Source organism: Psammomys obesus, unplaced genomic scaffold, assembly GCF_907164565.1.
Source record: "Psammomys obesus unplaced genomic scaffold, mPsaObe1.curated_primary_1811, whole genome shotgun sequence".
NCBI classification, from domain to species: Eukaryota; Metazoa; Chordata; class Mammalia; order Rodentia; family Muridae; genus Psammomys; species Psammomys obesus.
Window position 1 is genome coordinate 3,850,637 of NW_026593286.1, and position 17,450 is coordinate 3,868,086.

Sequence of the window (17,450 nt, forward strand, 5' to 3'; positions counted from 1 at the left end):
AGGGGCTTGAGAAGGTTAGAGCTGTGCCAGCGCCATTAGTTGAGTGTTCCCAGGCAAATGTGCACACCCCCCCTTGGTAAGCCAAGGGTATGCCGCGGGGCAGACGCTGGCCTTTGGGCTGTTGAGGGCTACCGTTCAGAAGCTGTACAAAGTTCCAGGAGCACAACCAAGGGAGCCTGGTGGTGGGCAGGTTAGGTCTGACCAATTCAGAGGAAGGCCTTTTCAAACAAGAGCACTTTCTGTTAACTCATCTTCATCCCCTGTGAGAGGGACACTAGCCTAAAGCAGCAAAGCCCGAGGACCAGGTTGAGGCTAGCGGACTCTCCCACAGCAGATACCTCCTCAAACTCTTTAGAAAGGACAGTCACTTCTAGTGATACGTGGGGTCAAGAGTAACATTCTGAGCCAATCAGACATACTGCATCTGTGCATGCTGCCCAGCAGACATGTAAGAAGACACATGCCAGGGACACAGGCATCTTCTACACTCGAGCGCGCGCGCACACACACACACACACGCACTAACATACACACAGACACATGAAGACACACAGACACAGACGTGATACCTAAGGCTTGTAAATGGCTGGTTGGAGGATTCCCTCAGCCCCTTAAGACACAGGTCACAAGCCCAACAGGAGTTGACAAGCTGGCTCCTGGAGGCCATGTATCTAGGAGGGGCCTGCCTCTGTAGGCAGACATCAAAATACCCAGCAGGGGTAAAAGCTGCCGTGCTCCCAAGGCAGGGTACCATGGGCCTTCTGTTTCTCAACTCCACAGTCAGGAGGACCAGCCAGAAGCTTCCATTAGTTGATGTAACACATGGGAGGCCAGACTGGCCCTGTGGCCCAGAAGGCTGTGCTGGAGACTGGTCAGCTTCCGCCGAGGCATCCCTGACTCAGGAGAGGCTAGCCACATCCATCTGCTGGAGTGTTTGAGTCACTCAACTACAGGCAGGGTCTTGGGGCACATTTCACAAGTTCCAGGAAGAAGTGGTTACTACCAGGCGTCCTGTGGGAAGCAGGCCTCCTTCTAGAACATTTACATATAAATAGGCAGAATCCAGGCTGCCACTGCATCAGGGTAGGGCTCAGCGTGCAAACCTCTTCCTGGTTGCTGAGGACTCTGCATTTTTCATGCTCTGATCTCTCATTATAGTTGGGATGTATAACCAGGAAGTGAACTCACAGCCTGGATTTCTATTAACCTATTGATGAAATAATCAATTTCAACGTATAAAATGTCATGGCTTTTTCTTCCTTGTAAACAAATCACTGTTTTCTGGCTGATACTAAGGTCCTGATATGAGCATTTGTCTCCTGGGGCATTGATTGCTAAAGTCGCCTTGTTTAGGAGCTTTTCAACAAGAACTGCAATCATCACCATCACTTAACATCTCAGGGGAAACAGCCACATGGTCTCAAGTGGAGCCTGCAGTATTCCAGTCCCGTCACATACCCGAGAGTATCCTTGGTCTTGGCAGGAGGCAAGATGCCTAAGGCTGTCATGCTCACGAGAGGATGTTTTCTGTGCAACCTTTACTTATTCTTCTGGAGAGGATCCCACCATGTATCCAGGCAGGTCTCAAACTCCTCTTCCCTTAGCCTCGGGCCACTGACATGTAACATTTTAACCCACTTGGATAACCTCTAAATAAAATTTTAGGTCTTTGAAAAACTTTCATAACATTGTTTGTTTGCTTAAACACAGGCTAACACTTAGATTTTGTGTTATTTCTCAGAATTTCATGTGTAGCTGGACGAAAGGCAGCATGGCGAAAGCATGTGGTTGCTCTTTTCACGCTGTAGCTCTGCTCGTAGGATAAGCCCAGGCTTTCTAGCTAAATGACATGGGGCTGCAACAAGGTCTCCAACAGCATTCAACTCTGGGTGTGACGTCCCAGAAGATACAGGCTGGACCCAAGTACTGATCCTGGGTGTAAGCTCTCCTTTCTCATTTCACTTTGCAACTGAAAGAAAGCTTCAACACAGGAGGACAGGAAAACCACTAAGCTTGGTATCGCACAGCCATGAGTGCATGGGACAATGTCACCCTCATAATGACAATAAAGCAGGCACAGTAAACTAAGTCACACATAGGCTTGCTATGGGACACCCAGAGCAGAAGGCTGAAGAAGCAAACAAGGTGGATGGCAGAGATTTAAATGCATCATCACTGTACTGAGTGACTAAGACCGTTCTCATTGCTGTGGCAAAATATCTGGCAAGTGCAACATAAATATTCTGGCTTACAGTCGGAGGATTTACAGTCCACCATGGTGGGGGAAGCATGGGGCAGGAGCTTGAGACAGCTGGCCATATCATATCCACAGTCAGGAAGCAGGGGGAGATGGCTGCTGGGCTCAGCTCCCCTTCCCCTCTGCATTCAGTCCGGGACCCTAGCCTATGGACCGGCGTTAATCTACAGCTAGGGTTTGTTTTCCTCAGTTAACCCTATCTGGAAATTCAACCTCAGCCGTTTGTCTCCAGCATGATTCTACCTCAGATCAAGCTGATGATCAAGAGTACACATGACAAGACCCACTGGTTGCAAAGTTATTTTACAAGGATTAAAAGGACCGAGAATTTGACACACTCAGGCTGAAAGCACAGAGACACGGTTGGTAAGCATGTGATCCAACAACCGTATTGCTGACTTTCCTTGAAATATACACTACTCATGAGCAAGCACTAAGCTAGACTGACAGGGCAGTTCTTGGGGACTAGGAGATGCCCCAGTGGGAACTGTGAAATAAAGAACACCAGGAAGGCTGGCCGTGCAGACACAGCATTCAGCTATGTAGTCGCTCCTCTATTGCAGTAGCCACCACACTGGCCCTGAGGTGGATGCCACCTGCACGTCCAGGTGCACAGAGCTGCACGTCCCAAGGCCTGCTCTTAACGTGAATGACGGGAGTGTCTGCAGTGCCTGATGGCTACAAACGATGAACTCGGGATCAGCTTGAGCAAGAGAGGTATGGCATGTTACTCTTGACTCTTGGTAATCACTAACAGACAGCCTCGGTCTTTTCAAAGACAGAGAAGAGAAAAACGTGTAAATTACAGCTTTCTATGAGGCTACTGTGACTGGAATCACTTAGCACCTATGACTCTCTTCCCAGAAGGTACAGTTTTTCATATGGACTTGTGTGACCGTGGGGAACTCAGAACTTTATTTGCAATGGAAGTTTCTATTACTCTGTTTTTCTAAACAAAAGAATCACATTGTTTTGCCACAGCCTGAAAATCAACCAGAGAGCAGATTCCCAGTGCTGACACTTCTGACCAGCTTTTGTAAATAGAATAAAAACATTCCTTAGTCTGTTGGCAAGCTCAAGACAACAAGGTTTTATCCTAAACTCGCCCTCCATCACCACACTAGGAAAACAGGCTTAACTGTCATCTCTGCTCTCCTCCCAGCAGCTGTTGTAGTTGATTAGATAAATATTCCCCGAGTAGCCGATTTAAAAATGATGTAGCCACCAGGAGGCTATGTCCGGGCTTGTAGGCCGGCCATGTTGGATGTTCTGGCACATGAGTTACATTCTGGGCACACACGGACTGGCTGACGAAATGAGGATGCCGCAGCTCCCAAAATCAATTAGCAGAACAAGCAGGGTCTTTTTTTACCTACGTGGAAGAAGGGCTGGGCTACTTGCCTCTAACAACGTCTGCTCCCAAGGAGGAGATGAATAACCCTCTTGCCCATACATCGGAGTGTAAACTTAGGCCCTTAAGAGAACTCAAGCCATCGCCTTGTCAGACAGAGTGATTCCTTGTCCCTCACTGGCCACATGTAAAGCTAAGGGTGTTATCAGTGTAAATGCTATCAGTGCTCCTCAGTGCTGCAGGCTGACTGTGTCACCAGGGACATCTCCCAGGAGCCTCTGCAGGCAGTGAGCGGATGGCCCTGTGGTTTTGTGTCACTTCCGGTGTCGTCTGCCCCATCTCCCACGATGCTTTGTCTGCAGCAACTGTGTCCTGAGATTAGGGGGTGGGGAATTTCTCCTGTCCGGCTGTGTGTGATCATTCACTTGCTCAACCAGACTGTGTAAATGTTTACTTCTTTTCTAGAAAAGGCAGTGATTCCCCCGTAGGACGGAGCCCAGAAGATTCTCAGGTTATGCGAACTTGCTGCTTCAGTTGAGAAGGGGCTGGGCACCTCAGCTCTCTCCCAGGGAACGGGTCCTGCTGAGAGATTCCTCCAAAGGGGCTCTGAAAGGACTAAACAAAATCTGCGGCAAGCAGCTAGGTGCAGCACCCCCATGGTTAGGAGACAAAATACCTACGCTGCTGGCAGTATCCAGGGAGGGCAGTCATCTTCCCAACTCCAAACCACAGGCAATGAAACAGCCCCCAGAAGGAAACTACTAGAACAAGCCATCAATCCTTAATTGGATAGTTTCAATTTAATTTCCACTAACACTCAGAATGGCTTCCTGTACCGCAGACATTTTATCTAGAGCTCATTGGGTTTGAGGACCACCAATGGCTTTTACGTAGTGGACTCATGCAGGTGCTCTGGGAAATGTCACTAACCCCGGCAGACAGCGGGGGGGGGGGGGGGGAAATCAACTCAAAACTCCCTCTACTCACCAGAAAGCCAGCAACTCCCAAGACAGGGGCGGTGGGACTCTTTTCTGGCCTAGAGATGTACTAAGCTGCAGGTGGAGAGCTCCAGGGGGTCTGATGCGTCTCAGGCTCGAGGATGAATTGCTCTGCAGTAATTGTTAGCCGCCTGCGTAAACAAGCTTTTCTCCACCATGTATTACAATGTAGATTTCCTTGTCTGGCCCACTCTCAGACAGACTGGAAACTCAGGGGAAAGACACCGAAGGGCCAGCTCGCCTGGTTTTCCTGGGGCAGTGTGTGTTTCTGAGGAAATGGAGACAGGGACCCCCATGGCTTCGTGGCTTCCATGTTCACCTGGGCACAGTCCCCTGGAACTGTGAAGAACACTCTACCAAGGCTGGGCCACTGCATGCTACGGGGCTGATGCCTGGCATTCAACCTGTAACACACACTCACACATATCTGCACACATACACATACCACATACACATGGATATACACACACACTCACACACATGCACAGGCACACAGACCTGCACGCACACACACATGCCATACATGCACAAGCGGGGCCCCCATGCGCAAGTTAACTGAACTCTCACATAGTTAACAAATGAGGGTTGACGAGTTTCCCAAACTAGACTGAGTGTGGAAGGAAACCCCACGTGGTATCTGGGTCAACAGGACAACAGTAGTGGGCCCGAGAGTGGCCAGAGACCCCGACTTATTTCACTTCACCTACGCAAGGACTCTGTCTCACCATTCTGTGGGGGCCAGTCAAGATGGCGGCTGGGGAGTAGGGTGCAGGGTGCTGAGCCCCTCAGTGTTCCTGAGTCAGAATGCGTGATAATGGGAAACAGTCATCTCATCTTTGCCTCCCGCCGCCCCTTCCCTTTCTTCTCGTCCTGGACCCCACCCCTTCTGTTTCTTCTTTTTTTAATCTCAATTTCCTCCAACCAAAATACAGTGCAGATTTTTTTTTTTTCTTAAACACAAAATCTTTTTAGACAATTCCAGGGAAAAATTGTTTTTTTAATAAAACTCCAAATTGTGTTATCATATTTCAAAGCAATGACCAGTTAAGCAACTAATCAAAGGCATAATTATTTAATGGCCGCTGCTTGTGCTCCTGCAGAGCTGTAATTGAGGGGCTGTGATCACTGGACCACCAGCCTCAATGGCAGCAAACAAGGGCCTCTGCATTTGATCTGCTACGTCTGCAGCCGAGTTCTGAAGGGCGGGGAGAAACACTCCATGCTGGGGCCCCTCACATGTGGCATCTGAACTTGCCATCAGAGCTGGCAGCGACAGGCTTGCTGTCTCCATTTGGGGCCAGCTGCACAAACCTCCAAGAGTATTGCTGACGTGAGGCTTCAGAAAGCACAGAACCCGGAATATTCTGGTAGTCAGTGTGAAAAGACCAGAGAGGAAGAGACGTCTAAACTCACTCTTGCTGCTCATTCAGACATTTATTCCTTTACACACTAACAACTTCTTCCCATAAAACTGCTTTGACCATAACGTCAGGGCTTCTTCAGCATGCTCCTTAGTCACTGTGAATGATTAAACAAGGTCATTACCATTGAAGAAGGGCCTGGGAGAAGTGCCGCAGTGCTGAGCCATCAAAATAACGAAACGTCTGCTTTCTTTCATTAGAAATTAAATACACCAATGTTATCCAGGTTTAACCAAGACTGCCTGGGAAGGCTACTTTAACAGTGCTGCAGAAGTAAGCTAGCTTCCTGTTAGCAATCTTTCCACTTTTCCTCCACAGGGATTTATCATACTGGAAGTGCCATGCTGATGGAGGTATGTACTCTTCAACAAAGTTGCCGCCTATGCCAGCTACTCAAATGTCCCTTTATTATACCCAGCAACTCTAAGGCCTTGGGTTCAGTCTCTAAAACTACAAAGGAGTGGGGGAGGGGGCAGGGGAAGGTAATGTTGGTGTTTCCTGTTCTACACTACATATATGCCATGTTTTATTTCATACAGAAGTCGAGTTTACTGAGTAGTTACCCATAGATACACTTCGTTGCCTTGCAGCAAAGGCAGCCAGTAGCAAGAAGTAAAGGCAGACCTCAGTTTCTTACACCATTTTTCGTATGAAAAGAACCAGTACTATTTAGAGAAGGGGTTGGTTCTCAGACATGCAGGAAAACTACAAGGTAAGGCTAGAATATCTTATGGTGCCATAATGTGATGAAAAAGCATAGATAAAAACAGCCCCCCCAACTGATGAAACTGCATTCCAAAGGCCACAGAGGCATTGTAACGGCCTCTGACTACAAAGAGCCAGGTTGACTTACAAACTGGAGCATCAAATAATCATGGCTTCCATACATAAGAAAGGATTTTATATATTAATAGCAATGAACGTGAAAGAGATGAGTATTCTTGCAGAAGAATTACAAGTGATTTCTGTAGACACTCTGCCCTCAGTGTGGGTTGGGCATAGTGACTTCCCTCCAAACAGTTCATATGAAGGAAGGACAGAACAGTTCATAGACTGGGGACTTAGTGTGACTGCCACAGGCCACAGGGACAGGACAAGCTGGTACAAGCAGACAGAAATCATGTAGTAAGTACACAAAATATATGGAAGTGAGACTTTATCCTCATCAGCCTTAAAGGTCCTGACTAGTCTGAGAGAAACATCAGAGAAGGTCCAGGAGCAGTAGTCATCAGAGTAGCCCTGATGATGCCTTCCCAACAGGTGAAGCTCATCAAGAAGGAAGTCTGGAAAAGTGTCCCAGGCAGGGGTCTAAGGCAATGGAGAAGCTGACAACTGGAGGTAATGTGGACCCTGGGACAGAAAAGGCACTAGATAAAAACTGAAGACAACACAGTAATGTGTGCAGTTAGAGTACACGGAGCCATCATGCAGGTTCGCCAGCCAGAACAACTGTCATGCTAATGAAAGGCTTAGAGGAGAAACACGTGTGTGTCTGTGTGTGCACACAATCACATAAAACTGGCTCTAGTCCACCTTTTAAAGAAAAGAGGATATTTGCCTGATTCATTTTTTGAAATGAAATCATTTTACTTATAATCATACATCGAGGTTAAGGAAGCCACTTGAACATGTGCCCATTCCTAAACTCTTCAAAATCTTTGTGAACTTCTTTGTAGTTAAAATTTATTACTAGAACTTTTTTCTAGAGAATAAAATCTATCAAATACTCTAATGAGCATATTAGACATTTTTCTTCCTCTCATTTACATTGCTTCTACAGAACAAAATGTTGGCAGTAATGCTGAATTCAGGGATAGCAGTACCTGTGGTTTCAAACCTACATCACGTTTCTAACTGGCTGAATTTCTAAGTTAATGTCAACCTGAGGCCTACTGTGCTATCCACTGAACCAATGGGATGGTGCTGTGCCTCTGGGCACCTGGGACACAAATGTGCACATGTGCATTACTGGGAGATCGCCATTCTTTCTTCTTTGCAAAGTGTTTTTGCAGACAGCATAGGCTTGCAAGCTTCTGAGAAAAAGGAGCAGAGTGGCAATACATGAGGCCCAGAGACCTGAGGATGGGAAAAGGACCACACTGCATCAGCACAGTGGCGTCTACAGTAGCTTCTCCTGGTAGTGCCAGCTGCCAGGGAAGAGAAGAGCAAGTGAAGAACGCAAGGGAGGAGAACAGGAAGCACAGGCGTCCCTGGAGCGCTGGCGAGGGCACAGTGGCTGTGGAGGGAGTTGGGGCTCCCTGTCCCAGACCCCTCATCTGTGGAGAAGTCTCCTCCTCACTGAGACACGCCAAAGCAACCACATGGTCAGTGGCTGGGGACACGCCAGCGTCCTTCCCTGGCTGTGTGCGATTGAGCCCATGAGAGCCACAATTAGGAATATTGCAAAAACAAACAAGCAAGCAAACAAATAAAAGCCAAAACAAAGCCAAAAACCAAAGAAACGGTAAAACCCAAGAACACTGCATGAATGACACAAAGACAATGCGGGTTCAGAGTTCACTGTGAGTAATTTCTAAAGTAGCTTTTACATTAACTAGTTCTGAGGACCCAACACCAATCTCCATTCTTTTGGGGAGCAAAGCGGAGTAAGAAGTGAAGCCAGCAAGTATTCCGTGAAAATCTATCTGCGGTGGCTCCTTCAGTGCCGATACACTGTAGATTCTGATCTCAGGAAGTCATCAGTTTTAAGAATGCACTTGAGATTTTACTGAATGAAACTAAAGGGTGCTATGAACTGGATTTCTGTAATTTGGTAAAATTGATGGTTTTATGAACTATTGTTCTTCAGGATGGCTCTCATCTCTGTCCATCCATATGACCCCTTCAATATTTAAGTGTCCTGTATTTACCTCGGAGGGACAAGAAGATGCAGGAGAGAATCACCCTCAAAGGCCAACAGCCTCTGATGGAGAGAAACAGATGCAATTCTGTCCCAACAGCCAATGGCTCCCCTGAGAAGGGTGACAGGGGCTGGGGATCAGGTTCAGTCAAGTATATATACCTTCTGTACAAAGTGGGAGAACCTGAGTCTGAATCCCCAGCACGAACATAAAAACCGGATGTGGCAGTACTTGTCTGTAACCTGGGCCCCGGGAATGGGGTGTGGGTGTGAGAACAGAGACTGAGATCCTTGAAGTTCACTGGCCAGCCAGCCCAGCTGAATCAGTGAGTGCGAGGTTCACTGAGAGACCCTGTCTCGAAAACAAACAAACAATCAGACAAACAGGGCTAGAGAGATGGCCCAGAGGTTTAAGAGCACTGACTGCTCTCCTAGAGAACCCGGTTTCAATCCCAACCCTGACATGGCAGCTCATAATTGTCTGTAACCTCAAGATCTGATACCCTCACACAGACATACATGCAGGCAAAATACCAATGCACATAAAATAAAATTTAAAAATTAAAAAACAAACAAACAAACAAACAAGTGAGAGAGCAGTGGAGGAGGATGCCAAAGTTAAACTCTGGCTGCCATACGCACACTTGCGCCCGCCCTGTACAATGCCTGCAGGCATGCACGAGAGAAGAACTGACGGTACACACTAACCCTTTTCCCTATCTCATCTGTCGAAAAAGTAGCATTTGAGGCGACGCTGGAAACAGCCTGCCTTCCTCAGCCTCGCTCCCTCTGTAGCTGTCGCTGGCGCTGCAGAAGTCAGCTCCCTCTGGCACGCGGCTGAGAGTCTTCCCACTCTCTCCCACGGCCTCTGGCCGTGCTCCCCAAGCCTGGCTGTCTATAATGAAATCCTCACCCCAAATTCTAGGACCCAGCAGCTATCACAGCCTGACTTCAACATGGCAGTCTCACTTGGGATTGAGAAGGATCTGCAGAGGGAACCATGAACCTAAGAGTGACTTGGGGGATTGTCACAGCAGTGGCGTTGCTGGCTGAAAAACAGGAGGCTGCCTCATGCTTAACTAAGGGGCATCGGACAATCTTCAGCGGAATGTCCACCACAGACAAAGCTCTTGGGGCAGCCGTTAGTGGCTTCTGGACACTTACTCTGTGAGGCACTAACACAGAAAAGCAAAATTATCTGTATGTAACCCAATTTCCATAGGAAAGAACGAGTCAGCCTCTAGTCTCCAGGTGTGCCTCTCTTCCCGCTCTCTGCCCTCTTTTCTTCTTCACACACCATACCCTCCAATTAGTCCTGGAAGCCTTGCTTCCAAGTCCAAGTGGGCACTTGCTCTCTTCCCCCCTGCCATGCCAGCTGGGATGCAGGGTGGTCCCCGGCCCTGCCCTCTGCAGTGGGCCAGTGCAGCTCACTGGCCCTCCCAGTGTAGACGGCTCACTGGACACCGCAGGCGTCTGCCCTGTGGCGGCCAGGATGGAGCACCACAAAATGGGCGACACAAGATCATTCAGCCCCTTATGGTTCTGGAGCCAGAGGTCAGGCACGATGCTGCGGCGAGCTGGACTCCTTTGGAAGGCTCCAGAGAGTGCTCAGTCAGTTCCTCGCGTGTCTCCTGGCTTCTGTTGGTGAGCATGCCTATCTCCCCATCATCTTCATACGGCCTTCTCCTCACCATCTCTGCCTACAATATTCTCTAACGTGAATAACCACAATGACAGTGACCCTATTACCAAAGCAGCTGTATTCCCAGGCACTTGTGGCACACAGAGCTCAACGGTCCTCTGTGATGTCTGGACTCTGCCTTGCTCACCAGCAGCGCTTTGGCTTAGGACCATTCTATACGAGCCTGTGTGTTTCTTGCTCCCTCTGGCTTACCTGAATGGCTCTTCTAGGCCTCCCTGGAAATACAGCTCCATTAATCAACATTACCAGTACGGGCGCATATCAGCACTCTACCTGCTACACTTCCTAAGCGATCGGCATCTCTATAATCGTCCTTTCTTTTCCTCCCTGAACGCCTCAGCAGAAGGGACCGGACCACAAGGAAGCTGGTCTTGTCATGCTCCTAGTGATCCTGGCAGAGCTGTTATGGAGATCCTTCTACCACGGACCACGATAAGCCTCCGGGAGGAGGCTTGGAAGGGGCTAAGCAGGGAGAAGCGGCACCAATGACGGATGCAGCGCTCTGCTCCAAAATGTGTGTATGCTGGAGAAGGACGTCTGGCAGCCACCTCTATTTCTCTGTACCTTAGGTTTCTGGACGAGATCTTGCACTAAGATGACTGCCTAGTGAGCTCCTGCGATCCACCTGTCTCTGTCCTCCAACAATGGGGCTACAGGCACATGTGACCAGGCCTGGGGTTTATACAGGTGCTAAAGATTTGAACTCAGGTCCTCTTGCTTCCATGACAAATGCTCCTACCCACTAATTATCTTCCTTGCAACCCATGGACTTGTTCTCCATCCTCCTGTCTCCACCTCCCGAGACACCACCCTCAGCTTCCACGCACCCTTTTCCTTAAACTATTTGCCTTACTATGTGAGTTGTCTCAAGTCTGTATTATTTCATAATTGGAAAGATAAAAATAAGAATGTAACATGTGGCTGTCCAATGATCCAGAGACAAAGACTAGCCCAGAGGGATGTGTCTCCTGACAGACGCTGTAAATCTACAGCTGTAAACAAACTTTGGAAGGACACAGTAAGTGGGATGGTACTGACGATTGGCCTAAAGGCCTTACTTCTGACAGTAATTAGGATCAGGATCAATTGGCTGTTAGACTACTGCTAATTCATGGCTATAAAACTCCATTCTTGGTGTAGAAGGTTTACATTTGTGTACCCCAGAACGATCAAGTCATTACAGACAAGTGTGAGTGAAGGCAGAACACTGCCCTGCTTTATGCAGCTCAGACTTGGCCCTCCCCACCTTTAAGAAAGAACAAAGATGCAGGCTCCAGACAATCTCAGGCTCCTCAGCTGTTCATCTTTACCACCAATGTCTTAACAAGCAGACCGTACGACTGTTGTGCCACCAGCAACATTTCTGCTACCACCACTAACATCACTGCCATTCCCAGCACCTCCACCAGGACTGTCATAGCTTCCAAGGACTACAAGCACTCGGTCAACACCCTGCCCTCTCTATCATAACATCACTATCACCAACATCATCATCACTACCCACATCCTTCTGTCACCACTATCACTTTGTTACGTGATTACCACCACCACCACATTACCAATATCAGGATCACTATCATTATCTCTCCACTCTCCTCATGAGCATCACTGTCATCAGCACCACCACTAACCTGTGCTAAGCTGAACACAACACTGAGGACTTAGCACTGTTGCCTGTCATTCAGTTTCCACAGCCTTCCCACAAGTGAACTGCTCTATCTATCTCAACTTAAGAGATGAAAGGACCAGGCTGAGGTCCCCACGGCTTTCCCACGGTGAAGGCGGCTCAGGGCTCAGCCAGATTACAGAGCCTGTGGGCTCAGCTCCTCTATACTCACACTGCTACTACTCCGGGGGCCCAGGAGATGTCTACAGAGCCTAAGATAGTCTCTAGTCCTTCCTCTCACGTTTCTCCACACACCGCCAACAGCACAGCACAGACCTTCCTAGGCACTTGTCCAAAGAAGCCTCGGCCACCCACAGCAAGAAAAGGGTGGTGGCTTGAGCAGTGCAAGCTGTTAGGCGTGTTAATCAGAGCTCGTGCTCTTTCTCTCTGGTCTGAGTCTTCTTTAAAGAAATGAAGGTGATGGATGGCGGCGGCGATCAATCGCATTAAACATCCTTATTAGGCCTAACACAGCCCAGTCCTCCAACCTGTTAACACTGTCGGTCCCTGAGACTGAACCTGGGTATTATCTTTGCAGGTTCAATTCCTCCATGAGGGGCTGAGATTTTAAAATTTAAAGGAGCACACTGGAGCTTTCCATTTGAGATGGCTTTGAGTTTTGTGGTCACCAAGAGACAGGTTGGTACTGTCTCTGGGAAACCGAATGTCCTGGGGAGCTTGGGTGGCTTGGAAGCTATGAAGGCCATCTTTTCTTAAGTAGCAAAGCAGACGCCATAACAGAGGTTGGCCTGATAAGCCAGTTATCTCACATTTGATCTGCAGGAACCAATAACCAGAGACACAAGAAGAGCTCTCACAGAATGTCAAACAAGCTGAAGGGATACTGAAGACAAATCTTACTCAGGATAGCACAGGAACGTCTTTGAAAGTATTAGAAACACAACTCATAGTTATGTAAAAATTATGTCATGATGTTTACATCACAGTAAAGGCAGTAGCTCTCTCTTCCTTTGGAGGCTGCATTCCAAGACCTGAAGTACATAACCAAAATGGTGCTAATAGTGAATAGTGTATCTGTTGTTTTTTTTTTTCCTGTATATAAACACAGGTGATAAGGATTAATTTACAAAACAAACAATGGTAACAATAAGTAATAATAAACTAAAAATGCACTGAAATAGAATTGCAGCAATCATCACTCTTGTATTTGAGGTGATCTGACCACAGCACCCGGATCTGTCGGCGATGGCCTCCATGTAACTACTGGGAGGGTACCATGCAGAATGTGGACCTGTCGCACACAGAGTCATTTGCATTTGGGATGAATAAAACAGCATTTTAATCATGCTGCTAGAGAAAGGGCGTAACTTAAAACTTACAAATCCATTGCAAATGTTCCATTTCAGTATTTTTAAAATGGAAGAAGCATCACTGATACAGGATACATATACCCCAGTGCACACAAGATACACAGTCATTCCACAGTGATCTGCAACCTGACCTATTCTTCCTAGCTACCTTCAGTTGGCAGTAGCATGATTTTTTTTTTTCCACCAATTACATTTACTTGGGTTAAAGGCAAATGTTGGCAATTGGAGTCTCTTAGTAGTTCCCAATTTCGCAAATATGCAGATAGCCACATTTCAGTAGCAATGTACAATGACTGTTTCCTGGTGAATCAGGATATGAATATATGTTTACCTCTAGCTACACAAAGGAATCCTGGAGACCTTGGCATCTTAGTTTGCTTTCATTTACTGTGATGAAACATCATAACTAAAAGCAACTTGGAGAGAAAAGGATTTATTTGATTTTCATCTCCACATCACAGTGCATCACTGAGGGAAGTCAGGGTAGGAGCTCAAGCCCGAACCTGGAGGCACCAGGTGAGGCAGAGGCCACAGAGGAACACTGTCTTCTGGCTTGCTTTCCACAGCTTGCTTGGCCTGCTTTCGTATATCATCTAGGTCATGGACTCTGGGGTGACAGCACCCCAGTGGGACGGACCTTCTGATATCAACTATTAATCAAGAAAATGACCAACAGACTTGCTTACAGGCAATCTGATGAAAGCATTTTCTCAATAGAGAGGTTCTTCTCTCTAGAAAAACTCTGTCAAATTGAAAAAAAAAAACAAAACAAAAAACTACCAGGATATCTCTGGAGGTCTATCATGTGTAGGCTGGAAGACGTGTCAGTGTCCTCCTCCATCTAAGCTCTGAGAACAGAATCTGCCACCATCAGTGATACCAATGCCTTAGGAATGAGAGGGAACCTCTCCAATCAAGATGGCTGGCAGTTAAAGGGCTAAAACGTTAGACTACAAGATCCAAGAGAAGGAAGAGGAAAACTTCCCACCCACTTAATGTTCTTGGCGCTGGAGCAGGACAAGCTAGGTGTGGTGGCGCTCACGTCCAATCCCATCACTCAGGAGGCTGAGGCAGGAGGCTGGTGAGGCTGAGGCTAATCTGGATTACACAGTGAGACCCTGACTCGAAACACAGCACGCACCAACTATCACAGGCACGGACGATGTCAGAGCCCAGCTTCAAGGACTCAAACCATGCCTGTTAATTCCTAACTCTAGCCTGCTGTGCGCCTGACAGTAGGTGTGAGGTCAGCTTGGTTCCGTGGGAGAGGAGGGCGAGGCGGACTTCTGCTCATGCACAGGTGTGATGCACCGCCCGGCCAGCAGCCGCAGCGTGCAGTTGTTAACCACGGATGACTAAGTGGCAGCGCTCCTACTAATCATTTATTGAATAATGAAAACGACACAACTGATAAAAGGTTTCAATTTTGAGAAAAATGATTCATCGTCTTTCAGTTTACTGGCACTGCTATTTGTGTGACAAACGGCTGGAGAGCCCCCAGTTAATCTCTGTGCTTCTCCAAGCCCGCTGCAGAGACTTAGTGCGTACAGCCAAACAATCAGGAATGGCTAATGATACCGCTCCGAGGCTGGGGGGCTGAAGCTGGTATTTCATCAAGGCTGATCTCCAAATCAATTTGCACAATGGAGTTTTGAAAGCCGGGTGAGAGGAAGGAGAAAGAGCAACAACCCCAAAGGCAAAAAAACAGAACCGTCCATGGGACCGGAGTGCAGGTAACTCCTGGTCCATTCCGTAGAGTTCAGCCATCTCAGGCAAAATCTAACTCTCAGTGTCAAAGTGACTATCAGGGCTGTCTGTCCCAGTGTAAGGTGGGGCTGCCAGAGAGCATGGCTTCCCCAGCCCTTTTCTAACCATGGAAAGGTGATGGTGTACTTTAAATGAAGGCTGAATTCGATGCGCAGTACTCGAAACCGCACACTTCCTCCACTATACACGCGCTAGCTTGTTCAATGTTTTGAATACATAAGAGTCAGATACACTCATCCTGTGAGTGGAATGAAATCCATTCACAGGACATGGATTTCTTCCTCTTTTGCTTCCTGTGTGGTGCCTGAATACCACCTCGGGAGAAGAGGAGGCTGAGCGGTGCAAGGTCAGGCCCATGGTCAGGCGCTGGCTCACTAGAAAGCAAAACCCAATACACACTGCCTTTGATGGGGAAGGTAATGAGCTTCTCAGAACCCAGGGTCTCACGTCACTCAGGTGTCACTCACTCGGACCAGCACCGAAGGCTTCATCTGCCTACGCCTTACAACCTTCGCACAGCCTGCTATCATGCTGTGTGAGTAACAGGGGACACCCCTGTGGGCTACCAACCTGAAGAAAATGCAGGAAAATGCATTAAATATGATAGACTCCAACACAGACAGCCTCAGCCACGCCAGGAATGTGTTGTCTTGTTGGAAGAAGGAAAGAGAACCATGCTGTGTGACTTTGGGTGACATATAAAGGACACTTGGGCCAAGAGTCTTAGTAGAGCAGAAACCTGGGGGACACCAGGTGCTAGCGGAAGGCTTGTGTGCTGCACAGGTCTATGTGTCCTTTGCTTTCTGGTGCTGGGATAAACACCATGAGCAAAGCCACTGGAAAGGAAAGGGTTTATTTCTGTTTACAGTGCTTCATGAAGGGAAATTAGGGCAGGAAGTCAAGTCAGGAACCTGCAAGCAGGAACTGAAGCAGAAACCAGTCATGGAGGAAGCCAGTCATGCTAACTGACTTGCTCCTTATGGCTTGCACAGCTACCTTTCTCATATAACCTAGGACCACAGTCAAGGGATAGCAGTGCCCACAGTGGGCTGAGCCCTCCCACATCAATCATTAATCTAGAGAAACGCCCCCACAGACTTGCCTACAGGCCAATTTGATGGAAGGGTTCTCTCAGCTGTAGTTTCCTCTTCCAGAGGACTCTGAGCTAGTGTCAAGCTGATGAAGCTGATGAAGACACTGGGAGAGGCATATGGCCCTCACAGCACTGCCGCACAGGAGCTACATATCTTATTCGGGAGTCTGGATCTTAAAGCAATCAAGTTCCACTTGCTCACCAGCCATCCCACGTGGAAAATGAGGTCACCATATCTTTTCCTTCTGTAGGATTAAGTGACAAAACTGCAGTCTTCAGTTGCCCCATTATTTCCTAAGTGTGTCTCTGGACACAGCTCCTAAAGGAGCAAGTGGAGAGCATGGCTTCCTTCCAGGGCTTACGCCTGATGATATGCATTTCCAGATTTCAAAGGTAGGTAGACTGCTTTTCTCTCTGAGAAAACTTTTCATTTCAGGCATTGCTGGATTTTGCGCCTGGGTTATGTCATCCGAAGCAGTAATTACAGGGAAGATATACAGTAGAAATCAATTCAGCACATCCATGAAGGCCTAGGGAGATGCCCTTCAACCTCCAAGGCTGGTGTTTACCAGGATGTCAGGCAGCACAAGGCTCGTCTGTTTCCTTGGATTTTCTTTTTAAAAATGCTGTTTGTTCTGAGTCAGGTTCTCTTGTAGCACAGGTTGGCCTTGAACTTCCTATGTAGCCCAGGATGAACCTGAACTCCTCGTCCCCCTGCCTCTCTCCCCTAGGTGTTTGCATTACAGACTGTACCACCAGCCCTGGCTGATCTCAGATTTTCGATTTCATAAATGGATGAGACTAACTGTGCCACCTATATAAGGCTGTCCTAAGAGTGACCCATCACCCACACTGTGCAGTCCAATTAAGAGCCAAAGACCAGTGTGCCCCTCTCCTCCAGAGGGGTGAGGTATTAACTGTGTACGGTCAGCTGTTGGGGTCCTATAGGATTCCCCAGTTGCTGCTTAGTGATGTGCACTCCTCACGTTTACTAACCCGATTCT

The 17,450-nt window shown here is 47.9% G+C and overlaps 1 protein-coding gene across 6 annotated transcripts in view; it reads right to left on the reverse strand.

Annotated features, from left to right (window-relative positions):
- Positions 1–17,450, reverse strand: part of Agap1 (ArfGAP with GTPase domain, ankyrin repeat and PH domain 1) — a 431,455-nt gene that overhangs the window by 75,998 nt on the left and 338,007 nt on the right. The gene's annotated exons all lie outside the window — the stretch shown is intronic.